Source organism: Lutra lutra, chromosome 2 (assembly GCF_902655055.1).
Source record: "Lutra lutra chromosome 2, mLutLut1.2, whole genome shotgun sequence".
Classification (NCBI taxonomy): Eukaryota; Metazoa; Chordata; class Mammalia; order Carnivora; family Mustelidae; genus Lutra; species Lutra lutra.
In genome coordinates this window covers 140016073-140043651 of record NC_062279.1, presented here as the reverse complement: position 1 = coordinate 140043651, position 27579 = coordinate 140016073, and the positions used below count along the sequence as shown (strand labels likewise).

Sequence of the window (27579 nt, the reverse complement as noted above, 5' to 3'; positions counted from 1 at the left end):
AGAACTTTTCAGGTTCCATATAAATTTTAGGATTATTTGTACCATTTCTTTGAATAAAAATGGATGGTATTTTGATTGAGATTGCATTAAACATGTAGATTGCTTTAGGTAGCATAGACATTTTCACAATATTTGTTCTCCCAATCCATGAGCATGGAACATTTTTCCATTTCTTTGTATTTTCCTCAATTTCTTTCACAAGTACTCTATAGTTTTCTGAGTAATGATTCTTTGCCTCTTTGGTTAGGTTTATTCCTAGGTATCTAATACCTAATCATAATGTACTCATATATACTCATAATACCTGCTCATAATTTGTTCTTATAATTGTATTTCTTTGGTGTTGGTTGTGATCTCTCCTTTTTCATTCATGACTTTATTTATTTGAGTCCTTTCTCTTTTCTTTTTGGTAAGTCTGGCCAGGGGTTTATCAATCTTATTAATTCTTTCAAAGAAAAAGCTCCTAGTTTCATTGATGTGTTCTACTGTTCTTTGGTTTCTATTTCATTGATTTCTGCTCTGGTCTTTATTATTTCTCTTCTCCTGCTGGGTATAGGCTTTCTTTCCTCTTCTTTCTCCAGCTCCTTTAGGTGTAGGGTTAGGTTGTGTATTTGAGACCTTTCTTGTTTCTTGAGAAAGGCTTGTATCACTATATGTTTTCCTCTCAAGACTGCCTTTGCTGTGTCCCACAGATTTTGAATAGTTGTGTTTTCATTATCATTTGTTTCCATGAACTTTTTCAATTCTTCTTTAATTTCCTGATTGACCCATTCGTTCTTTAGTTCTTTAGGATGCTCTTTAGCCTCCATGTATTTGAGTTCTTTCCAAATTTCCTCTTGTGATTGAGTTCTAGCTTCAGAGCATTGTAGTCTGAAAATATGCAGGTAGTGATCCCAACCATTTGGTACCAGTTGAGACCTGATTTGTGACCCAGGATGTGATCTATTCTGGAGAATATTCCATGTGTGCTAGAGAAGAATGTGTATTCTGTTGCTTTGGGATGGAGTGTTCTGAATATATCCATGATGTCCATCTGGTCCAGTGTTTCATTAAGGCCTTTATTTCCTTGGTGATCTTTTGCTTGGATGATCTGTCCATTTCAGTGAGGAGGGTGTTAAAGTACCTTACTATTACTGTATTCTTGTCAATATGTTTGTTTGATTTTGTTATTAATTGGTTTATATAGTTGGCTGTTCCCATGTTACGGGCATAGATATTTAAAATTGTTAGATCTTCTTGGACAGACCCTTTGAGTATGATATAGTGTCCTTCCTCATTTCTTATTATAGTCTTTGGCTTAAAATCTAACTGATCTGATATAAGGATTGCCACCCCAGCTTTCTTTTGTTATCCATTAGCATGGTAAATTGTTTTCCACCCCCTCACTTTAAATCTGGAGATGTCTTTGGGTCTAAACTGAGTTTCTTGTAGACAGCATATTGATGGTTTTTTTTTTTGTTGTTGTTCATTTTAATCCATTCTGATACCCTGTGCCTTTTGATTGGGGCATTTAGCCCATTTACATTCAGGGTAACTATTGACAGATAGGAATTTAGTGCCATTATATTGCCTGTAAGGTGACTGTTACTGTATATGTCTCTGTTACTTTCTGATCTACTACTTTTAGGGTCTCTCTTTGCTTAGAGGACCCCTTTCAATATTTCCTGTAGAGCTGGTTTCGTGTTTACAAACTCTTTTATTTTTTGTTTGTCCTGGAAGCTTTTTATCTCTCCTTCTATTTTCAATGATAGCCTAGCTGGATATAGTATTCTTGGCTGCATGTTTTTCTTGTTTAGTGCTCTGAATATATCATGCTAGTTCTTTCTGGCTTGCCAGGTGTCTGTGGATAAGTCTGCTTCCAATCTAATATTTTTACCATTGTATGTTACAGAGTTCTTGTCCCAGGCTGCTTTCAGGATTTTCTCTTTGTCACTAAGACTTGTAAATTTTACTATTAGGTGACGGGGTGTGGACCTATTCTTATTGATTTTGGGGGGGGGTTCTCTGTACCTTCTGGATTGTGGTATTTGTTCCCTTTGCCATATTAGGGAAATTCTCTACAACAGTTCTCTCCAATATACCTTCTTCCCCCTCTCTCTTTCTTCTTCTTCTGGAATCCCAATTATTCTAATATTGTTTTGTCTTATGGTATCACTAATCTCTCAAATTCTCCCCTCGTGGTCCAATAGTTTTTTGTCTCTCTTTTGCTCAGCTTCTTTATTCTCCATCATTTGGTCTTCTATATCACTAATGCTCTCTTCTGTCTCATTTATCCTAGCAATAAGAGCCTCCATTTTTTATTGCACCTCATTACTAGCTTTTTTGATTTCAGCTTCGTTAGATTTTAGTTCTTTTATTTCTCCAGAAAGGGATTTTATTTCTCCAGACCGGGAGAAATAAATGTCCTCCATGTCTTTTTTGAGCCCAGCTAGCACATTGAGCATCATCATTCTGATCTCTAGATCTGACATGTTACCAATGTCCATATTGATTAGGCTCCTAACCTTCGGTACTTCTTCTTGTTTGTTTTTTGTTTGTTTTGTGGTGAGTTTTTCCGCCTTGTTGTTTTATCCAGATAAGAATATATGAATGAGAGAATAAAATATTAAAAGTGTGGCAAAGACCCCAGAAAAATGTGCATTTTCCAAATCAGAAGAGATCCCAAATCATGTGGAGAAGAAAGGGGGTAAAAAGAAGTTCAAAATATAGATAGATAGATAGATAGATAGATAGATATATCAAGAGCCACCTGCTTGATTTTGGGTCTATTTTGCTCTCTTAGAAGAAACTACCTACCAAAATTTTAAAGAAAGAAAAACAGATATCTATCTATCTATCTATCTATCTGTTTTTCTTTCTTTAAAATTTTGGTAGGTAGTTTCTACACACACACACACACACACACACACACACACACACACACACACATAAGGGTAAACATAATAAAGGGATGGAATATGACTATAAATATGAAAATTTAAAAATATTTCTAAAAAGGGAATTGGTAAGTTGGTTGGGAAAAGAAAGAAAAATAAAGTGGAGAGAATTTGCTCAGGCTGGAGACTAGAACAAAGCCCTGTGCTAGATTTAGGGTATATTTTGATCTATTAGAAGAAGTTGTATACCAAAAAATTTTTAGAATAAAAAACCCTATAGGTTTACAAAAAATAAAGTTAGATACAATGAAGGGTAAAATATGACTATAATGACGAAGTTTCAAAAAGATTTTTTTTAAAGAAAGGTATTGTTAAGAGAAACTAAATTTTCATCATCACTAGCCATCAGGGAGATTCAAATTAAAACCACATTGAGATACCACATTACACCACTTAGAATGGCCAAAATTAGCAAGACAGGAAACAACATGTGTTGGAGGGGATGTGGAGAAAGGGGAACCCTCTTACACTGTTGGTGGGAATGCAAGTTGGTGCAGCCACTCTGGAGAACAGTGTGGAGATTCCCCAAGAAATTAAAAATAGAGCTTCCCTATGACCCTGCACTTGCACTGCTGGGTATTTACCCCAAAGATACAGATGTAGTGAAAAGAAGGGCCATCTATACCCCAATGTTTATAGCAGCAATGGCCACGGTCGCCAAACTGTGGAAAGAACCAAGATGCCCTTCAATGGACGAATGGATAAGGAAGATGTGGTCCATATACACTATGAAGTATTATGCCTCCATCAGGAAGGATGAATACCCAACTTTTGTAGCAACATGGACGGGACTGGAAGAGATTATGCTAAGTGAAATAAGTCAAGCAGAGAAAGTCAATTATCATATGGTTTCACTTATTTGTGGACCATAACAAATAAGATGGAGGACATGGGGAGATGGAGACGAGAAGGGAGCTGAGGGAATTTGGAAGGGGAGGTGAACCATGAGAGACTATGGACTCTGAAAAACAATCTGAGGGTTTTGATGGGGCGGGGGGTGGGAGGTTGGGGAACCAGATGGTGGGTATTGGAGAGGGCATGGATTGCATGGAGCACTGGGTGTGGTGCAAAAACAATGAACACTGTTTTGCTAAAAATAAATTTAAAAAATTAAAAAAAAAAGATAAACTAGTTAAAAAAAAAAAAGTTAGGGGCGCCTGGGTGGCTCAGTGGGTTAAAACCTCTGCCTTCGGCTCAGGTCATGATCCTGGAGTCCTGGGATTGAGCCCCTCATCCGACTCTCTGCACAACGGGGAGACTGCTTCCTCCTCTCTCTCTACCTGCCTCTCAGCCTACTTGTGATCTCTGTCTGTCAAATGGATAAATAAAATCTTAAAAAAAAAAAGTTAAAAGAGGAAAGAGTAAATTAACAAAAATAGAATAAGAAAAAAATAAAATTTAAAAAATTAATTAACTTTTCAAAACTAAAGAATCATGGGGCGAAAGCCATGAATTCCATACTTTGCTTTCCCTTCCTCTGGAATTCCGCTGTTTTCCTTGATCAGTGAGCTTGGTCTTGGCTGGATGTTCTTGCTGATCTTCTGGGAGAGGGGCCTCTTGTGATTCTCAAGTATCTTTGCCCAAGGCAGATTTGCATCGCCCTTGCTAGGGGCTGGGCTGAGTAATCTGCTCGGGTTCCTTCTGGGGAGCTTTTGTCCCTGAACACTTTCTGTAGAGCTCTGGAGGATGGGAATGAAGAATGCGGCCTCCCAATCTCCAGCCCGGAGGAGCTGAGAGCTCAGGGCCCCACTCCTCAGTGCATCCTTGGAGAAAAGTGCTCCATCACTCCCATCTCCCCAGTCTCTGGCTGCACTCCCAGCTCTCCTGGCCTGTGACCAAGGATTTCTGTCTCTGGCACACAGCCCCATTTGGAGTCTCCAAACCCAGCAGATTCCTGTCGCTCTGCTCTTCCGATGGCTGTCCCCGGATCTGCCACTTGTGGGGTCCTTGCTCAAAGAGCAGTGGTCTGATTGTGCTGCAGATCAGATCACAGTTTAAGGTAACCCTGAGCTGAGAGCTCACTCCTCGGCTCTGTCTCTGTAGCTGGCTTCCCCGCTCTAATACCTGTGAGCTCCGCTACACTCAGACACCCCCAATCCTTCTGTGACCCTGTGGGACCTGAGACCACACTGTGCCCGTGAGGGCTCCACCCCCACTTAGCCTCTGGAGCAATGTCCCTCAGTGGAGCAGCCTTTTGAAAGTTCTGATATTGTGCTCCGTTGCTCCACCACTTGCTGGGAGCTGGTCTCTTCCCACTGTGGTCTATCTTCCTGTCGCTTTTTTTTTTTTTAATATTTTATTTATTTATTTGGCAGAGATCACAAGTAGACAGAGAGGCAGGCAGAGAGAGAGGAGGAAGCAGGATCCCTGCGGAGCAGAGAGCCCAACGAGGGGCTTGATCCCAGGACCCTAGGATCATGACCTGTGCCGAAGGCAGAAGCTTTAACCCCCTGAGCCACCCAGTTGCCCCAATCTGCCCGTCGCTTCTGATTCACTTCTCTGCATATCCTAGCTTTCAGAAAGTGGTTGATTTTCTGTTTCTAGAATTGTTGCTCTTCTCTATGATCTCCTTTGGATTTGTAGGTGTTTGGAATGGTTTGATAAATATGTAACTGAACTCCTGCAACCTGATGTCATCTCAGCCTGCTACTCTTCCACCATCTTGACTCTCCCTTGACATCTTCTTTTTAAGAAGGAAAACAGACAAACACATGGGAAGGAAGACAAAAGAAAGAAAGGAGAGAGGGAAACAAACCATAAGAGACTCTTAAAGACAGAGAATAAACTGAGGGTTGATGGAGGGAGGTGTGCGGGGGATGGGCTAGATGGTTGATAGGTATTAAGGAGTGTGTCTGCTATGATGAGAACTGGGTGTTGTATGTAAGTGGTGAATCACTGAATTCTATTCCAAAAACCAATATTGCACCATATGTTAAATAAATAAATAAATAGAGGTAGGATGCTTAAACTAAAGCTTAATTGCAAAGAAAATACCAGGGATAAGCACAATGTACTCAGTCGCCTTGAATTCCCACAAGCCAGTGAAAAAGTATAGCTCTTTTGTGGGGTGGGTGGAAATTGTGAGATAAAACATATGAATATAAATATGTTTGTGTCTAAGAAGCTGTGGGTATGTATGTATGTATGTGAAATGTTATTGCATTTATACTAAAATGATTATGAAATTTTGCATAGTTACAGCATGAAGGCAACGAAGTTCAATGCCAGAAGTGACTGTCAATGCAAATGTAATAGAAGATTTTCTTTCACTATGCTCTGAGTCATGTCCACTGTTATTTCTTATGTCTTTCTCTTTATTTTTTTTTAAAGATTTTATTTATTTATTTGGCTGACAGAGATCACAAGTAGGCAGAGAGGCAGGCAGAGAGAGGAGGAGGAAGCAGGCTTCCCGTGGAGCTGAGAGCCGTATGTGGGGCTTGATCCCAGGACCCCGGGATCATGACCTGAGCTGAAGGCAGAGGCTTTAACCCACTGAGCCACCCAGGCGCCCCTGTCTTTCTCTTTCTTGATTGGCATTCTCATTTTGATGAACCATCCTCAAGTGATTTCCTCTAAGAGGTGGATGCAAGAAAAAAAAATAATGGAATTATTGACTACATGAAAATATATTTATTTTATCCCACATTTGAAAATAGATAACCTAGATTCAAAATTTTTTCCTTAAACTCTGAAGGCATTGCTCTAAATTTATTTTCTAGCATTTAATTATGATAATGGCATATTCTCATTTGCTTTTCTTGAACTTTATTTTTATGTTTGTTGCTTTGGAAGCATTTAGGATATTCTTTTTATGCTTCAGGGTATAAACCGGCATGAAGCTCAAGCTGCTCACACTTATTGTATGTGAATATTGAAGCCAAATTCAAAGGTGAGGGGCCTGACTTTGGGAGGAATGGATATTAAAAAAAATAGCATGAATGTGGAAGTATTGTAGTAGTATTAAATTGAAAATAATGACCAAAATGAGATGAAACATACAAGGGGCATACAAAAAGAGGCTGCCACTATGAAAGTTTTAGAAAGAAGATTTGTAGTAAAAACAACAGGATATATATTACTAAAAGGATGGTTGAGTAAAGTCATAATTCATCAACTTAATTCATTTTTGTTGGTTATAGAAAGCATTAAAGCATTAGGTAAGCAGTCAGGCCATAGATGGTTTTGGCCACATTGATAGTTACATGGGTAATAACAGATATGATGATGTTGATGATAATAATGATAATTAACAATTATTAAACATCTGTTATATATAGTATACTATTTTAAGATATGCCATAATAAATATTAATTTTTTTCTTTAAACTGAGAGCACAGGTTTAAAAAATGGAATTTATCAGCCCAAGGACATTAACTTCAAACCACCCTTTTGTATGTTTTGCTTTTTACCTATTGAACAAAAACAAAAAATGATTTATTAGTATGCATTATGTTATAGAGAATGAAAGAACATCAATCTCTTGCATACCTACCACTTCAGATTAAGAGGACATTGCCTTTGAGGCTCCTTGGGTGTTTATCATTGTAACTCTGTTTATGCTTCCTAAGAGGTAGATACTAACTGGATTTTGCTTTTTCTTCATAGTTTTATCATATATGTTTCTTTTTTTTAAAATTTTTAAATTTATTTTCAGTGTAACAGTATTCATTGTTTTTGCACCACACCCAGTGCTCCATGCGTTTCTATCCCTACACCTGTATTATTATTATGTTTTTCATGCATTTGAAGTCATATAAATGAAATTATGTGTTCTATAGCTTGCTTTTTCACTCAACATTATATTCCTAAGATTCACCTGTGTAGTTGCATGCACTTGTCATTCATTAATTTTTATTGCTATAAACAGTTGCACAGAATGAACATACCAGAATTTATTTATCCATTGTCCTCTTGGCATATATTTTGCCAATACAGGGTATATTAAATAAGTATTTTGAGATCTATCTATCTATTATCTATCTATATATATATTTAAGATTTTTAATTTTCTACAAATGTATCTTAAATATATACATATATTATATACACATACTTATATCCTATTACTTAATGCCAAATTGTTTTCTAAATTACATTTAAAAAATTATTTTAGCCATTTTTATTGCTGCTTTTGTTAAGTGCTGCCGTCTTCTCATTAGCTTGTTTGTCACTTGTGATTGACTTCTAGGTATCCTTTCTATTTTTTTATGATAATATTTTAAACATTACAAATATCTCCCAGTTTGTGTCTTGAATTTTCACTTTCTTTATGGTATCTTTTAATGGGCAGAAGTCCTTATGTTTAATACAATCTAGCCATATCAACATTTTCCTTTATGACCTCTGCTTTTTATATTTAAGTTAAGAATTGTTCCCTGCCCTAGGGTATTAAAGATATTCTATCCTATCTTCTTAAATTTTTATGTTTTGTCTTTTATATTTAATACACATAGAATTACTTTTGTGTATGTTATCAGTACAAACTCTAATGTTATATTATTTTTTCCCATTTTGTCTCAGCTTCTCTTATTGACAAATTCCTCCTTTTTCTATGAACTTTCAATTTAAGTCTCTAATAAATCAAGCTTCCATATATCTTTTATTTTGGATCTTTTATAGTGCTCTTGTCCTATTTATCTATCCCTAATCCATACCATCTTAAACTATAGCTTGATATACTTAATACTTTATTTATAACTTAAACAAAATAAGTCTTAATATCTGGTAAGACATATCCTCTTACTTTGTTTTGATATTCTTTAGGAGTGTCTTGGTTATTCTTGATCTTTTTCTCTTCCATAGGCACATTTTAGAATAAGCTTGTAATAAGAAGATAGATGAATGTATGGATAGATAGATAGATAGATAGATAGATAGATAGATGGATAGATGGAATTAATACCTCCAAAACCAAGTCATTGATTCTTTACTTGTAATTGCGTTGCTTCTGTGGATCAATTTAGGTAGAACTGATATCTGTATGATATACAACCAACCAGAACATGGTATTTGTTCATTTAGTTTTAATTTTTCATTTTTTCTATTCATCCCCTGATTCCAATCCTTCTCACCACCACCAATTGATCGCCTGCTTTGATCTTGTTCTAATTATGATTAAGTATGAGCTTACCTTCATATATTTGTTAGCCATTCAGGTTTCTTTTTCTGTGAAGTTCATATCTACATCTTCATGTGATTTCTGGTTGGTTGTCTATTTTTGCAGAAATTTTTCAGTATCCGATATTCTTTCCATAGTAGTCTATTAATTTTCTCATTTACATCATTAAGGAAACAGAAGCCTTTAATATTAAATACATCAGTTTTCACCTAATAGTTTGAGTTTGGTGTCTTATTTAAGAAATCCTCATCCAGTTAAATTCATAAAAAATATTTTCGTATTTGTAATATTCTCATATTTGTTAGCTTCATATTTTTCTACTTCATATTAAGGTCTTCCAACTTTTGTGCATAATATAGGAATGATAAATAGTATTAATTTTCATCATATAATGAGCTGGATTTCCTAACATCAACTTTATACAATCTGTCTTTTCCTTACTGCTAAGCTCTATTTTCAGATCTATCAGGAGGAACTTTTGTTCCATTGTTTATTTTTTTTCCATAATTGCATATAGTTATTACTGTGGTCTTGTTATGTGTTAAAATGTGGTAGGGAGGGAGTCCTTTTATTTTCTAACTTGGTGTATCTATCCAGGGATACAGACACACACACACACACACACACACATGCACACCATGAAATAAGTTTACTAACTTCTTAAAAATATACAGCTGAAATTTTGGTTAGTCTAATGTTGAATTTATAGATTAATTTGGAGAATATTGATTTTGGGAGTATTTATAGCATAATTTGTTCCATTTTAAATACATTATGCATTTATTCAAGTCTATGAATATTTTTTAGGTAAGTTTAAAAATTTGCTCTCTGTAGGTTATTGTAACTTTCGCCAAATTAATTTCTTAGTAGTTTTAATTTGTTCACCATAATGAATGGTATCATTTTTTAAATGAAATTTTCTAGATGGTTATTATTAATTTAGGAATGTTTCTGAATTTTGTAAGTTAACCTGTGTTTGGACCTTGCTAAACTTTTTATTAATTCAAAGTTTTTTTTTTCTGTTGATTTTTTTTATAAAGTAAAAATTCAGTTTATTCATCATCTGTTTATGACACAGTACACAAGAGGCAAAGTGTTTCACATCATAGATTTCACTTCCAACTCCTTGGAATGTTCATTTCTTTGGCTAAAAGGAGAGGCTAGACATGAGAGGCAGGCAATGCTTAGGCAACTGCAATAAGGATGGGGAGCAGGTGATACTAATGCCATCCCTGCAGGGACGGGCACAAGGGGACTATTAGTCATAAGCTATTTTCTAGAATTTTTAGCTGGAAACAAAGGAGCACCACTCCTGGATGCTTAACCGTTATGGGCCTCAGTTATCCCCACCATACAGGTATAGCAGCACTTTCTAGTAGACGCCCTTCGTGTCTTGCTGGATGTAGTAATACAGGGACTTGCCATACTTTCTCTTGACTTCAGACCTAATTTTCAACATGTCCACTTCACTACGAGAGACCAGGATTCTTATCAGAACTTTATCACGAGTCCCCTTGCCCTTCATGGAGTCATATAGCCAGTCAGCAAAATACAGGGGATTATTCTGAATGCACTGGACCAGGTTTAGGAAAGCATTTTCCAGGTCTCCTTTGACCTCCTTCTTGATGCTCTCCAACATGTCATAAGGGCTGTAGCTCTTGTACCTATCAAATACTTTCTGGAGGTGACACACACTCTGCTTAGTCATGATGCTGATCCAGTTGGGTACATCAGTTCCTTTCCTCTTCACTCCGGCATCATAGAGATCCCGGGCATCTTGGTCAATCAGTTAATAATCAATGACAGAGCCATCCTCTGCTCTTCTACCCTTTGCAAGGGCAACCATCAGCTTGCGGAAGTCACCAGATGTGTCAGAAATGATGTCCTTCTCCAGATCAGTCTTGTACATTTCCTTGTAGATTCTGTTAATTTCCTGAAGCTCTTGGTTGGTCCTTGAGCAGATGATCTCAATGAAGGAGTCCTCATCAGTCCCCAGTCCCTTCATGGAGGCTTTCAGCTCAGAAGCATCATACTGAGCAGGTGTTTTTAATAGGCCCCAAATCACTGTCTCAAGGTGGCCAGACAAGGCTGATTTCAGCGCTGATGCAAGTTCCTTTTTGGTCCTTCTCTATTAGGTGAAGGCAATATCCTATCTCTGTTCATTGCTGCGGTTGGTCAAAATGTTGACAATGGTGACCTCATCCACACCTTTGGTCTTGATGGCCATTTCAATGTTTAGAGCATCACGCTCAGCATCAAAATTGGTGTATGCTTTGACCGACCCATATGCACTTGGGGGCGTGGAGTGATCACCCTCCAAGCTGAGCTTGCAGAGAATTTCGTAAACAGTAGACATTTTGAAGGAAGCTGGGCCCGGCGCCGAGAGCAGCAAGCGTCCCCAGTTGTAGAGCCTTTTCTGTTGATTCTAATGCTTTCTCATGTAGATGATCATAGTGACATGACAATTTTGCTTCTTTCTATTTCTTATATCTTTTTTATATTAAATAACCATGATAAGTTATCTCTGTCTTATTTCTGAATTTAAAGTCTCTGTCAAAAATGTCTTTGTTAAATATGGTATTTGCTTTAGTATGTAGCCATTAAACATGTTATCAAGTTTAGAAAGTGTTTAATTATTTCTATTTTCTTTGGCATCTTTGGTTTATTATCTTTGTATAGGTTGTTGAATTTAAAGAAATGATATCTTTTGTACCTGTTGAGAGTCATATGAACTTTACCTAGTAGTCTTCTTTTTTCTTTTCCATTTAGTTTTCTTTAATATTTTAAATGAAGCTTTAAATACTTTCATAAAGGTATTGCTTATATTTTGTTAAATTTATTCCTATTTTGTGTTTTTATGCTATTTTAATGTAGTATCTTTATTGCATTTTATAACTCTGTGTTGCTAGTGTTTAGAAATGCAATTGACTTTTGTATATTGATTTGTTTTCAGCCACCTTGCTACAATGTTTTATTAATCCAAGTAACAAATACATTGTGTTTAGAACTGCACCTTATTTATTTATCTTGAATTTTCTGTTTGACTTTTGAATCACGGTTTTCTATGCACAGTTGATTAGAGTGTTTGGCATTACTGTCATTCTAGAACTTTGAGATCTCTGAGGAAATCCTTACAGATGCATTTCTTTTTTTAACTTGCAGGGCTTGAACCCCAACTGCTGCAACAAATGCATCCCTTACTTTATTTTGCCTTTAATTCATTTTTGCTCTATTGGTAGTTGCATTGAAATATGTGCCCTGCTTACAGTTCTGTTTCTTTGTTTAATTTAATATTAACTGAGTTTCTGCTGTGGGTCAGTGTTTGTCCAGACAGTGGCCTGGGTGCTGGGAATACAAAAATGGTCAAGTCAGTCTCAGCCTTTCATTAACTGAGAGTCTGGTGGATTTTTGGCAGTTTTGTTCCTGCTTAATTCTTTGTGTTGCAAAGGATAACTTATTTTCTTCAAGAAGCTCCGTTTCTGATGGGCTGTTACTAGAAGAAAAACACTCTATGTGTGTGTTTCATGTTTTTTAATCTTTGTGTTGAAGCAAATGAACATGTGTTATTGACCCATTCCTGGTTCTATAGCACTGTTGCCATTCATTCTTTAATTCACATGGCATCTTGGGACAGTAAAAAAGTTAGATCCGTTTTGTGCCAATATTTTGGTTTGGTCACAAATATCTGTCCGGTCATGGAGACATAGAGTCAAGGTTAGGGTATAGAGAAAACTTGCATGATCAATCCATTTGGAGATTATGTTTGGTAACTTTTTATCTTGTGTTTCTAAGAATGCCTTGGACACTTCATTTTCAGTTTTGAAAGTCAGAGTAATGTCTGAATTAAGTTGGTGCTGTTGTCACACCAACTCTTTGCTAATGATGTGGAAAGCATGCTTTTTCTGCTTATGCTATGTGGCTTGGAAAGACTGCTGTGCTTAGATGTGGAGTGATTTTTCCATTTAGGATGTCTCTCATGACATTTTCCATTCTAATGACAATGAGAATATGGCCAAGAAATCTGTCACTTTTTCTGAGTCCATGGGAAAGCTTTTGATTTCCCTGTTTGACCTCACCTTAAAGCAGTTTCATAAGGTAAAAGAAAAAGGCCTTGGGGAAATGATTAAATAAATGATCATACTTTCATATGATAGAAACAAAAACATTTTAAAGGTATTTTTAATGTCAGGCAAAAATGTTCATGACAAAATACTAAGTGAAATTAATAAGACAAACTATTGTAATCAATCCATCTTATTAATATTCATTTAGACATGAATTGATAAGTGAGAGTCAGTATTTTTCTCTCTCCCACCCCAACCAAGTTCCCTAATATGCATGCATTGTTTTGATAAATGGAGGGAAATTTTCTTTTCTTTTTTTTTTTTTTTTTAAAGATTTTATTTATTTATTTGACAGAGAGAGAGATCACAAGTAGACAGAGAGGCAGGCAGAGAGAGAGGAAGGGAAGCAGGCTCCCTGCTGAGCAGAGAGCCCGATGCGGGACTCGATCCCAGGACCCTGAGATCATGACCTGAGCCGAAGGCAGCGGCTTAACCCATTGAGCGCCCCACCCCTGCAATGTTCCCTTGAATAGAAAAAAGAGCTGAATGTCTCTTCAAAGCCTATTTGGCCGTAGCTATCCCACCTGTGGTTTTAAAAGCAGACTCTAACTTATCTTCTGAAATTCCTTCTTGAACTACAGCTCATTCTGTTACAGAAATCCTGGGAAAGAAGTCCTACTGATATTGCCGATAGTCTCCAAAAGGTGAGGATGGTAACTGGGCTGAAGGCAGCTGAGAAGGGTCTTCAGCAAACTGAGGACCATTGGGAAACTGGGCAGAGGCAAATCTTGTCAACAAGATACCAGCTCCTTCAATTAAAGCTAGGAGAATGCCACCCATCGCTGCATTAACTTCTTAAAAAAGAAGTTAAGAACCATGTTGCTGGTAGAGCATGGTATAGGCGCCCTGGAGGGAAATTTTCTTTAAAAAATACTAAAATTTAAAAATTACACATATACAAATATACCCGGTCAAATTAAATATGAAACATTATAGGAATATTTGTTTCAGAAGTGAAAAAAAACTCAATATCAACTTTTAAACAATTATCTCTTGGTTCCTGCCATTTGAAGTTTGTTTTGAAGTTTACTGTTAACCACACTGGGTGCTAAAATTGTGGGAAATGGGCTGATGAGCAGTGAGAAGGCAGAGTAAGGCAATGTGAGATTATCTGGGTGGAAAATCAGTGTTTGGGAGGATCATATCGATTGGTGGCTGGTTTGGGTAGTATTCAGTTGGTGGGTAAGTAGAAGAGTCTCAGTCTCAGGGTCCAGATTTTAGGGGAGGGTTATGGCTCTGGAAATAATTATAACTTAGAAAGAAGGCAAAAAGAAGGCCATTTTGGTCCTTGAGGTTATAGTACAGAGAGACAAGGTAGTAGGGAATTCCTCTGTAGGAAGATGTGGGCAAGATATCAAGCTAGTAATTGAATGCCTGGGTGGCTCAGTGGGTGACCTCAGCTGAAGCTCAGGTCATGATCTCAGGGTCCTGGGATCGAGCCCCACATCAGGCTCCCTGCTCGGCAGGGAGACTGCTTCCCCCTCCTACTCTGCCTGCCTCTCTGCCTACTTGTGATCTTTCTCTCTCTCTCTGTCAAATAAATAAAATCTTAAAAAAAAAAAAAAAGAAGTTAAGAACCATGTTGCTGGTAGAGCATGGTATAGGCCCACTGGAGGCCTTGATCCTGAACTTCAACATCAGCTCTTTCCCAACATATCTGTCTCCTGCTGGCTGCCCCCTACCACCTGTGGTGAAATTCATCCTGGAATCTGAGTGGACAGCATGCTGATGCTATAGACAGAATCCCATTTTAGTTGTTGCTACTATAATCTCCTTCTAGTATGAAGCCATTTTCTTTTCCTAGTGAATTGCTTATAGAAAATGGTATTCGATGAATTACTTGAAATCAAATGAAATGAAAGAAGAACCTTCATAAAACAGCAGAATTTAGAAGTCCCTCTTCATGTGGCAGCAAATTTCTGAGGTAAAGTCATTGATGCTTTCAAAATAAAGCTAGTATGTCAGGCACTTTCTTAGGCATCTTATCTTGGATAGATCATGTCAATATTCCAATTACCTTTTTCCTTTCTATAAAATCATGATATGTGTACTCCTGCTGTGAAGTCCAAAGTCAAAAGTTAATAATGTGTGTGAAAACACTTGATAAACAATGACTTTATACAAATATTAGATATTATCATGTTTTTTTTTTAAATATAGAACATTCTGAAATGTTGGTAGTTTTATAAAAGTTTGCAATGGTGTTAGTGTTGGGTGTTAGGGAACTAAGTGTGGTGCTTATCAAGTAGTATGCCCATGCTGATGTTGTACTTTTACCTTCCAAGCCTTTAAAAGAAAAAGGAAAACTTGGGGCACCTGGGTGGGTCAGTCATTAAGCATCTGCCTTCAGCTCAAGTCATGATCCTGGGGTCCTGGGATTGAGCCCTGCATCATGCTTCCTGCTCAGCGGGAAGCCTGCTTCTCCCTCTCCCTCTGCCTCTTGTGTTCCCTCTCTTACTGTGTCTCCCTGTGTCAAATAAATAAATAAAATATTTTAAAAAAATAAAAGGAAAAGGAAAACTACCATATGATCTAGGAATTGCACTACTAGACACTTACCCAAAGAATACAAAATGCTAATCCAAAGGGATACATGCACCCCAATATTTATACCAATGTTATCCATAATAGCCAAATTATGGAAACAGTCCAAATGTCCATCAACTGATGATGGATAAAGAAGATATCACACACACACACACACACACACACACACACACACACACACACACACACATTTGGAATATTGCTCAGCCATAAAAATGAATGGAATCTTACCATTTGCAATGCCATAAATGCCATAAATGGAGCTAGGTTATTATGCAAAGTGAAATAAGTGAGACAGAGAAAAACAAATACCATATGATTTCACTCAAATGGGGGAATTTAAGAAACAAAACAAGCAAAGGGGGATCGGGGGGACAGAGAGAGGCAAACCAAGAAATAAGCTCTCAACTGTAGAGAATGAACTGATGGTTATTCTGCCCTGTCTTCCTTGTAACTTTCTGAATCTTGTACTAGTTTGTCTTTGACACATTTTCTGATTGCTCAAGTCTACATCAATCTTTCTGAACTTACATAGCGCTTATATTGACTTGGTTGTTGCTGTGTTTCCTCATATTACTATTTGCCTTCTTATATGTATGTCTTTTCTCCCCCTTATCCTGACAGTAGTTGTTTTTGTTTTTGTTTTTGTTTTTATGCAAGGACTTGCTACCTGTTATATTTTATCTTTTAAGCACAAACCTAGTGTTTTACCCAAAGCAGAGTTTGGATACAGATTTATCATTGACTATTAAAATACCCAACTACTGGGGTGCCTGGGTGGCTCAGTGGGTTAAGCCGCTGCCTTCGGCTCAGGTCATGATCTCAGGGTCCTGGGATCGAGCCCCGCATCAGGCTCTCTGCTCAGCAGGGAGCCTGCTTCCTCCTCTCTCTCTGACTGCCTCTCTGCCTGCTTGTGATCTCTCTCTGTCAAATAAATAAAAATAAAAATCTTAAAAAAAAATACCCAACTACTGTTGTATAAAACAAAACAGCTGATGGTTTAATATCATAAAATGAGTTTGTAACATGGATAGGTATGGAACCCAGAATATGGGATTTCTAGTCATCCTGATCCTGGCACTTATTTTAATAGATTTTATTTTTTAACTGTTCTAGAGTTACATCAAAATGGAGTAAATTGTACAGAGAATTCCTATATACTCCTACACAAAGTTTCCCCTATAATTAACATTTAATGTTAGTGTGGCACTTTGATATAATTAATGAAGCGGTATCGATACATTACTATTAACTGAAGCTCATATTTTACTCATATATCCTTGTTTTTAACTAATATTATTTTTCTTTTTTAAGATCCCGTCGAGGATACTACGTTACATTTAGTTAGCATATGTCTTTAGAGTCCTCTTGATCACATTTTCTCCCATTTCTTGTCTTTGATGAACTTGTCAGTTTTTGGAGTCTGTTTAGATATTTTGTAGACTGTCTCTCAATCTGGGTTTGTCTGATGTGCTTTCATGATTAGATAGAAGTTATGTTTTTTGAGGGGGGAGGGGTATAACACAGGTAAAGTGCCTTTTTTTAAAAGATTTATCCACTTATTTGAGGGGGTGCACATGTGGGTGGCGGACAGAGGGAGAAGGAGAGAATCCTTAAGAAGACTCCTTGCTGAGCATGGAACCCATTGTGGGGCTTAATCCCATTATCCTGACATCATGACATGGGTTGAGATTGAGAGTTGGACACTCAACAGACTGAGCCACCCAGGCGCCCTGAGTGCCATTTTTATCATATCATATTGACATTATTTTTCACTATTAATATTGACCTTGATCACCTGTCTGAAGTAGATTTCTTCACTGTAAAATTTCTCCCCTCCCCATTTTTTAGAGAGAGGTAGAGGGTGAGAGATAGGGGGAGTGGGGGAAGAGGCAGAGGAAGAGGGAGAGAGAATCTTAAATAGGTTCCACATGCAGTGAGGAGCCTGAGGTGAAACTCAGTCTCATGACCCTGAGATCATGGCCTGACCTCAAATTAAGAGTTGGATGCTTAACTGACTGAGCCACCTAGAAGCCCCTCCCTTTTTTCATATGATTCCCTTGGAAAGAAATCAGTGCCCTCAGTCCACACTCGAGGAGTGCAGCATTATGTTTTACCTCCTTTAGGGCAGAGTATCTATGTAAATTATTTGGGCTATGTCTCTTATCCCTGATTTATTAATTTCTTTACAGTCATTTGTTTGTATCTCTGTGGGCTCATTGATATTTATTTTATACTTTGGATTATAATCTAATACAACTTTATTTATTGCTTAAGTTGTTCCAGTTTTGGCCAAAATGAGCCCTTACATTTGGTTCCTAATACTCTTTTATTTTACACCCATCAATCTGGGGTTTCTTAGGTTTGTTTTTGTTCTTTTTGGCCTTACATGATGGTCCAGGTTGATCTTATTTATTTTTTGCTTCAGTCCTAGAATCAGCCACTTCTTCAAGGATCCCAGGTTCTTTTTATTGGAGAACGGAATTAGAACTAAGATATGAGTACTACGTAGGTTTGTTTCATTAAGACTCTCTCTGTTGACATAGCAAAGAAATATGCATGTATATTAACCTGTGCACACACACGTCTCTATTTCAGCATATTTATCTGTATGAAGCTAAGAATGATTTCTTACTAATGGCTCCAACTGTAACCATTACCATATGAATTATTCTAGTCTCCTTTTCTTGCTTATCTGTAAACATTCACCCTAATAGGAGAAACCCAGCTCCCACCATCTACCACCCATTAATTGAATTGCTCAGGTCCAGTTTACATGTATACTCTTTCAGAATTGTTAACTTATATCCCTATGAGAATAACTGTATCATCTAGAATACAGTGCTTGCATGGGCTTCCTTTTGTTTTTAGTCTTAGAGATTCCATTTGTTTCCGAAGTCACATAGGTCCACATCATTTCCCCCAGCCACATTCAGTGAATATGTTTTATACATTTGTAATACATTGAGGGTCATTTGTCACTGGCTATCTTACTTCCTTAGATCCTCTGATCTCCAAAATGATTTATTTAAAAAACTTGTAAACATTAAGTTTTGCTCTTTGTGTTGTGTGTTATATGGGTTTGAAAAATGCATACTGTCATAAATCCACCATTATAATACCATGCATAATAATTTAATTACCCTAAGAATTCCATGTGTTTCACCTATCCATCTCTCCCTATCCCCTTCTAAACATCTGCCAACCACTAATTTTTAAACATCTCTGTATTTTTGTCATTTCCAGAATATCATATAATTGGAATCATATAGCTTGCAACCTCTTCAGGTTGGCATCTTTCATTTAGTGATATGCACTTCAGGTATTTTTAGCATTTATGGCTTCAACAGATTTTGGTCTAGGTAAGCTGTTCTTGGCTGTGATTCTCTGTACTTTGCCTGTCTTCACAGGGGTGGTGGCTTACCCTGCAACCTCAATTCTTTGATTGGTCTAAGAATAGTTGTTGATTTTTAGTTTGGTCAGCTTTTTTCTTGCTGTAAACATGGGAATTGTGTCTTCTAAGCTCTTTACCTACAGGAGCTGAAACCAAAATTCTCTGGCATTTTTCTTAACCTGAAAAGTCTTAAAATCTTTTCTTCTTATAAAGCAAGTCCAACAAGACACATTTACCTGCTCTCAGCTATTCTGCCATTCCTCTCAACCTGATTTTTGTTGACTATTTCCCACCCAGATCCTCATACTTTTGGTGCTGAACCTGCCTCAGTAACTGGTAAGAATGAGGTTGGGGGGAGGGATTGGGAGAAAGTGGGTAATATGCTACATGAAGTGTTATTACATTCTCTATTCTTTCTAATGTGTGTTTTCTATCATTTTAATGTTTTTCAGAGTACACAGAGGATCTAAAGTTCTGTTTATCATAATCCCAATGTAGCAAAATGTGGTGTTTAAAAAAATTAATCTTTCACAAGGGACACATAAAAATGAAACTGGGAAAACTAAACACTGAGAAGAGAGGAAAGGAAGCCAGGTCAATAAAAATTGTCTATACATGGTGCTGCAGTCCTCCCTCTAACATAAATATTGCTAATGGGGAAGATCTCTACCTTATTTTATTTTTATTTTTATTTAAATTCAATTTACATCCAACTTATTTTAAAATAAGGTTTCTCTAAAAAAAGTTAACAAGACAAAAAGAGGGTGTAAGTCATTCCAGTTGAACCATTAACTAGCAAGTAAAGCAGTGGCCTTTCTGTAGTAATTTTTTAAAAGACAATAATTAAATTCTTTTTTTTTTAAGATTTTATTTATTTGTCTGAGAGAGAGAGAGCATAAGCAGGAGAAGCAGCAGAAAGAGGGAGAAGCAGGCTGCACGCTGAGCCCAGAGCATGATGTGGGACTTGATCCTAGGATGCTGGGATCATGATCTGAGCTGAAGACAGACACTTAGCTGACTGAGCCACCCAGGCGTCCCAGCAGTAATTAAATTCTTATTGTTAATGTTTATTTTCTCATGGAAAGGCCATTTTCATAAAGTTTTATTTTGCTGTTATTTTCAATATGTTTAATATTGTAATGTCAATTTTATATACCTTAAATGAAGGCTTATATCTTAATTTATAAAGATTCATTCTTACTGACTCCATAGATTCTTTTCCCCATTGCAAAATCTTCCCTCCAATCTGATTTTTCATCTGTGATTTTTTTAAATACTTCTCAAATTTCATTAAATCAAAGATAAGAAATATTCATCTAATCCAACAACAAACATTCACTTTATATTTGTGTTTTATCTGTGCCTATGAATGGTGCATGTGTGTCTGGTGTCAGGAAAATCATCTCTTTATAAGATGACCTATTCCATATTGAACAACATTGGCTGTTATGAGGTTTCTTCATATAATGACTAAAAGTTGTTCCCTCCTATACATATCTACACAGAGCTAGAACCTGCTCACAGCTGGACAGAGATGGGGAGGAGTCAAGTCCAGACCATGGGAGTAGGAGCAACAGCGAGATGACCTATCAGCAGAGGCAAACTTATATGGGACAGGCAGAATGCAGTTTTCTTTGTGATTTGGTGAAAGGAGTGCTTACCTAGTCATCCCTATAGGATAAATCTCTATGTGAACAACCTTACTCCACTTCTTTCTTTCTTTCTTTTTTTTTTTTTTAATTTTTTAAGATTTTATGTATTTACTTGACAAAGAGGGATGCAGGAGCGGGAACACAAGCAGGGGAAGTGGAAGAAGGAAAAGCAGGCTTTCTGCTGAGGAGGGAGCCCCATTCTAGCTCAATCCCAGGACCTGGGATCATGACCTGAGCCTAAGGCAGATGCTTAATGATTGAGTCACCCAGGCGCCCCCACTTCTGCTTTCTTAACAACTACTCTTATGCCAATACCCAACTCTACCACTGTCTTATTGAAAATCTGCCATATTGAGATTATCTCATATGTATGTAAAGAGCCACAGCAATAATATTGTGCATTGTTTCAATACTTCTTAGTTCACAAATTTAGTGAGCATTATGAGATTGATTTTTCTAAAGCCTCTAAGGTCTTGAGATAAATGAGCTCATAGGAACTCTCTATATTTAATTAATTTTATATTCACAACTGAAAAAGAAACAATCATGTAACTTCTGACACCTTTATGAGAAGTACATTAAGATCAGATTCAGTCTAGACAGAATTGAATTTTCGGTTAAGTTGAAAGTTCTTTTCCTGGAATTTATTAATGCCTAAATTCCTTAGTACTAAATGCATGTGTCCTGAGCATGTATCAGGTCAAATATAACTTTGCTTTCCTGTCCTGCTTTCCTCACCATTTTGTATTTTGAGTATGTCCTGTTTATCTATCCCTGAACATTTCTTCCAACCTATCCCCCTCTCTCAGTTTCCTGTAATATTCAGCCTTAGTTAGAACTCTCAGTACTGCTTTTCTGGAATTTTGTTGAAGGTCAGAGATGAGAAAATCTACTTGATTTTATCATATGTTGAAAGGCAGATACTTAGCTTTATGGAGTTGACATTAATAAACTGTGAAAATAATGTTCAGTTTTAAAGAAAAGATGTAATTCTCTCTAAATTGAACCTGAACTTGTTTGAGCTGTCATTGAGGTGCCAGAAATTGCCCTATTCTTTCTTTTTTTCCTGTGAACATAAAAGTAATGATATTTGTTTAATAAATATGAGTTCATTTCTATAAAGAGCACTGCAGATATCTCTTCCTATACCTGCTGCCACCTTAGTTTCGAGCTCAACTCCATATGTTTACAGTCTTTGCTACTCCATTTTGAGGTCTCTGCACTGTGACTCTACATCACCATGCAATTTTAATGACCTTCTAGCTTTCTTTTCATCCTTCCTGCTTTCCTTCTTCCATTCTTTTTCTCCCTTTGTTTATTTTTATCTTTAGAGTCAAAGTCTACTTTTCTGTTCTTTAAAAGCCAAATACAGCCTCCTGATCTCTTAGGTGGAACATGGACCAACCTCTCATGGTTTCAACCACTACATTTTTTCTTTTTCTGTGAACATGGAATATAGGAAAAATGGAGGAGTGCCATACTAGTATTGACTTCAGTGTACCACACTGGTATGGAATAATTAATAATAATAAAAGCTAGGAGTTCTAGATTTGTAGAAAGAGTAGAAAGCAAAAATTTTGATAGGATAGTAAACATATACTACTAATGTGTCATTGTCTTTTTTTTTAATAATCTCCTCTGGTCTTTACTATTGGTGGTTTATAGATCCATGCAGATCCCAAATTATATGGCATCTGTATTTTAAAAATGTTTTTCTAAATGACTTACTTGAGATCTTATATGATTAAAACATTGTTACCAATATTTAGATTTTCCCACAAAACACCATTCAACCCATTATAATAAATCTATCATTTTAATAATGTTAATTATATAATAATTATTTAAATAAATTAATAATTAAAATTATGATAAAGCTATAATTTTAATAATTTCATTGCTTATAACTGCTATTTATTAAATTGATCTCAGGAGTGCCTGGGAGGCTCAATTTGTTGTGTCTGACTTTTGAGTTTGGCTCAGGTTCATATCTCAGGGTAATGAGATTGAGGCTCCACAGTCAGCATGGAGCCTGCTTAAGATTCTCTCTCTCCCTCTCCCTGTGCCCCCATTCTGCTTGTGCTTTCTCTCTCTCTCAAAAAAAAAAAAATATATATATATATACACACACACACATACATATACCTATATAAAATTATCTCAGAAAAGATATTCTGAATTTCATCTTAGGATGCCAGGGACATTTGCCTGTGATTCTGTTAGTGACTAAATTAGAATAGGCTCTAATGGTAGATCACTAAAAATCAGAGTTGTATTAACTCTACTCATGCACACAGAAAGCTGCCTTTCATATTTGCATGAAAGGAAATAAGTTGATAATTCAATTTGTTCTCTAGAAGCTACAATGGTTCTCACTCTTATGTGTGTGGGCAAGTATAAATGCTCTGAATTTAGACCCCCAGCCTCCAGCCATCTTTTTCAGTATGAATTGATTTCTTCCCCAATATTAAAAGTCATATGTTACCTGTGCACAAATTTATATGATGGAGAAGTTAGGGAGTAGTAATTTATAAAAAGCTATAGACTCAAACAAAAAATTACATAGGAAGTAAACATAACCCTTTCTATTCCTAGAAGAGAAACTATGGAAATCTTTCTAAAATAATGATTCCCAACAAAGTCGTGTTGGTGAGTTGTATGCTTACCTTGTAAGAAACACCAAAGGGTCTTTCTCAATCTACCCACTTACTTGCCTTAGTTCTTATAGCTCCTCCTTCCAACTCCCAGCACTTAGCCCTTTGATGTTCTCTATCATTGTGTCAATAATACTGATAAGAGTATGCCACATTGCTCAGGGTAGGGGAAAGCTCTCTAACTACCAGCTTTTAAGAGTAGACAGTAAGATGAGAGAGATCTATTGGAAAACCCTGGGCTCTTTCTGAATCTGTGTTGTAAATCTCTATGTAACTTGCTATTTTTTTTTTTTTTGAGTTCTGAGGAAAAATCTGAAAACAAGTAACAAGTCACAAAAATCATCATCTTTTGGCATTACGTGTCACCAGTTTTCTTTGGATGGCTGAAGTTACTATATTATCTGTGTTAGGAGAAAAAAAGAATAAAGAAGGATTGTGTGCTTGAGGTTGATGGCTCAATAATAAGCAGACAGAAAAGAAGATAAAAAAGCAAGCATTTGTTGATTACCTATGCTAGACCAGGAGCTTCAAAACACACATTTCACAGTATTATGTGTTGCCAGATAGTGCATGCCATTTTCTACAGAGGAGTGCATTGAGACTCAGTTTAAATGATCTGCTCGAGGCATATCTAATAGGGCAGAATTTCCAACATCATGAGTAGTTGCTCTGATGAGCCCATACTTGGTTTCATGTTCTGTTCTCACCATCCTGAATTTCTTAAAAATTTTTGAGCAAGAGGATCCACATTTTCATATTCCTCTGGGCCTTATAAATTTTATAGCTCCTCTTTCTGGCAAACTATGCTAAGGTCTTTCATAGAGTTCCCTAAAGATGTACACAGAAAATTCCCAAGACCTGAAAGGCAGACTAAGAGAAGAAGTAGCTCCAAGCCTTGCATAAGAACTTTGTGTTCTGGAACCAGGATATTGGGCTTGGGGGATGTGCCTCCCTCAGAAGAAGAATCATTGCCTCATAAAATAGTATAAGTGGTTGCTAGGTGCCAATATGGTTTGATGGTTTAATTTTTCAATTTTTCTATTGCTATGTAACACATTACTACAAGCTTAGTGGCTTAAATCAACACATTTATTATGCTACAGTTTCTGTGTGTCAAGAGTCTGGGCATGGCTTAACTAGGTACTCTGCTCAGATTGCTACCAGCATGCAATCAAGGTGTCGGCCAGGCTGCATTCTTTTCTGGAGCTCATGTGTTTGTTGTCAGAATTCAGTCCTTGTGATTATAGGATTTAGGTCCTAGAGACTAGACCTGGCTAGGCCTCCTAGAGGCCACCTGTAGTTCCCTGGCATGTGTCTCTCTCCATAGGACATTCACACATATTCACACATTATGACTTCTTCAAGCCTAGTGGGTGAGTTAGTCCTTCATTCCAGGGTGATCTAATGTAATCACAAGAGTGACATTCTATTACCTTTGCTATATTCTGTTGATTAGAAGCTAGTCATGTGGAGAGAAGTTTACACAAAGCCCTTAACAATAGGAATGAGGAGTATTGGGGATAAACGTAGGGTCTATCCAGCCCATATTAAACAAGTCCACCATTGTTGAACACTCTGCCTAGGTGGGCCTCTCCCTTCACACAGATTGCCAAAACCACGAGGTTTGGGACATATATTCATGAGATAAAAGGAAAGCAATGAGGCTACTCACTCCTCCTCTGTACTTAATGTCTTTTATATTTTTTTTGCATTTCTTGTTGCTATTCTATGAGTCAGATTAAAAGCAAGTTCGAACTGAGTTCATCATTCTTCATGATCATTCTCAAATCTAGGCCAGAGTATGTGTCTGCATTACCTCACGTAACTGGCAGATGTGGCATTTAATACCAGGTTTGTGTAGCTCTGGATTTCATAGTCTTCACTGGGATAGATCCGGGCCTTGTGGGGTCTGAAATTCACATATTTTGGGGGACCCTACATTGAGTAAAAGAATGTAAAATAATTTACAAGATTAGATACAAATTGAATATTAAGTATGAGATAAGAAATGACAACAAATTACTCAAAACTTGAAGATTCGGTCTCTTTTTTTCTGAGATCCTTAAGTGTTTTACCAGAAATGCTTGAGTAGAGATGCTTCCTAGTTGCAACCTGGTTTCGTCCCATTCACCTAGAATATTCTATAGCTCCTGGCAACTTCCAGTGCTCCAGGCAGATAGTGCAAGTGATGGACCTTAGACCTTTGTTAGCTTTCCAGTAAGTGTGCTTCTGCATCTCACTATATCCTCACTACTTGAAAACCAACAGTATTGCTACCTCTGGGAGCTTGTTCAAATGCAGAAGCTCAAGCCCTATCTACACTTGCTAAAGAAAACCCTACATTTTTGCAAAATCCTAAGTAATTTATATGCACATTCGTGTTTGAGAAGTACCACAATATACCACATACTGAACAGCATTGCTTCTTCTGTGGGCTGCACCCTACTTGTTTTTTACTTGGCCAGAGCAAGTGGGTAATAGACCTTAGCCCACAGCTGGTAACAATCTTGATAAGAAATAGTAAGAGCATGTCAAACTGCTTTAAATTAATAGAAGTCTCCAGGGTCAGACAAATTATATCCTTGGATATAGAAAAAATTTATAGCTATGATTAGAGAAAAACCACTAGTAATCTCTGAAGAATCACAGGGAAGCAGAGAGGTGCCTTTTTTTTTTTTCAAAGAAAGAAAAAGATGAATTCTGAAAATTACTGGGTCGTGAGTCTGACAGCAATTTCCTACAAAATTCTGGAAGGAATTATTAAATGGATAACTTGTCAGCTCTTAGAAATGGTGATCACCAGGAATCATGCCAAATTAACTTTATTTTTTTTTTAAATGCTGTCTTTTGAAGAGTGAGAGGCCTCAGGAAAGCTATAGGTGTAATCGTTTTGATTTTAGACTGGTATTGATAAACTTCCTAAGGATATCCTTATATCCTTAGACACCATATGCAGAAATGTGGTGCAGGTAATAGTATAGCTAAAGGAATTATAGTTCATTGAATGATTGTCTTCTCTAAGTTGAATCATAAGTCATTTGAGGAAAGGAGTTGATAGTGGGTCCCTGTATTGATCAGGGTTCAGTTATAGAGGTGAAACTCCTAGGAATAATGTGAAATAAGGCATTATTTTTTGAGATTTGACTTTATACAATTGTAAAAACTGGCTCAAATTCTGTGTAAGTCGTTGCTTTTGCTGGACTTGAAGTCAGCACTGCAGGAACTCAGGAAGAAAAGATTGATGTGAAATTGGGGAAAATAAGGACAAATAGAAATGTGTGATGAGTGTGGTCTAGAACCTGCCTCAGACTCCATATTTCCAATTCTGATCATGGAGGTATCTGTCAGGAGAAGCTGTGGGCCAAACATGCTCCTGGCCTGGGAGTGGGAGAAGCTTGGATGGGGCTATGGCCCTGGCAGCTGCTGCATGCCAGTGGGGTCAGCCAGCAGATTCATAATCAATCTGTAGGAGCTGCAAGAGTGCCTGGCCCAGTGCTAACCTTCCAGACTTAAAGATGACTGCTGCCTTACTTTTGTCTTCCTATCTCACCTAAATTTTTCTTGTAGCCAATCTTAACTCAGAGCCATAAGGGAAAGGAATTCTGGGAAATGTAATTCCCACTTCACTGAGTTGACACAGTTTAAAACTAATACAATCACAAAGCACTGTTCTTGCCTTATCTTGCTGATTATTTTAACAATACAAAGCTGTGAATGATTATACATGTTGGATGGCAGGAGTCCAAGAAAAATCTCAAACTAAATTCTCATCCTTCAAGTATCACATTATATGGGAAAAGTTCTTCTTGACTATACTCAGTGAACTGGCACCCCAACCTCTAATAGCCCAATATATTCACAGACCTTACCCTATTTTTCCATTGTACATATTAGGATCTGTTGTATGCAGTTATTGACTTAGTTATGCTTTGTCACCTCTACCAGAATGAAAGCTCCATAAGAGCAAGGATATTACCTGTCTGCTCAGTGCTCAATCCTTAGCACCTAGAATAGAATGGCACATAGAAGGCATTCAATAAACACTTGTTGAATGAATCTATTATGAAACTTAATAATAATAAACATAACATCATATGTGGAGGGATAAAAGAACAATTACATCAGTAAAGAATTAAAAATATCTAAATTAAGA

General features: G+C 37.0%; 1 protein-coding gene and 1 pseudogene across 1 annotated transcript in view; one reads left to right on the top strand and one right to left on the bottom strand.

The window, feature by feature from the left end:
• The window catches only part of INPP4B (inositol polyphosphate-4-phosphatase type II B), an 832665-nt gene that overhangs the window by 63863 nt on the left and 741223 nt on the right, over positions 1–27579 (top strand).
• Positions 10091–11462, bottom strand: LOC125093430 (annexin A2-like; annotated as a pseudogene).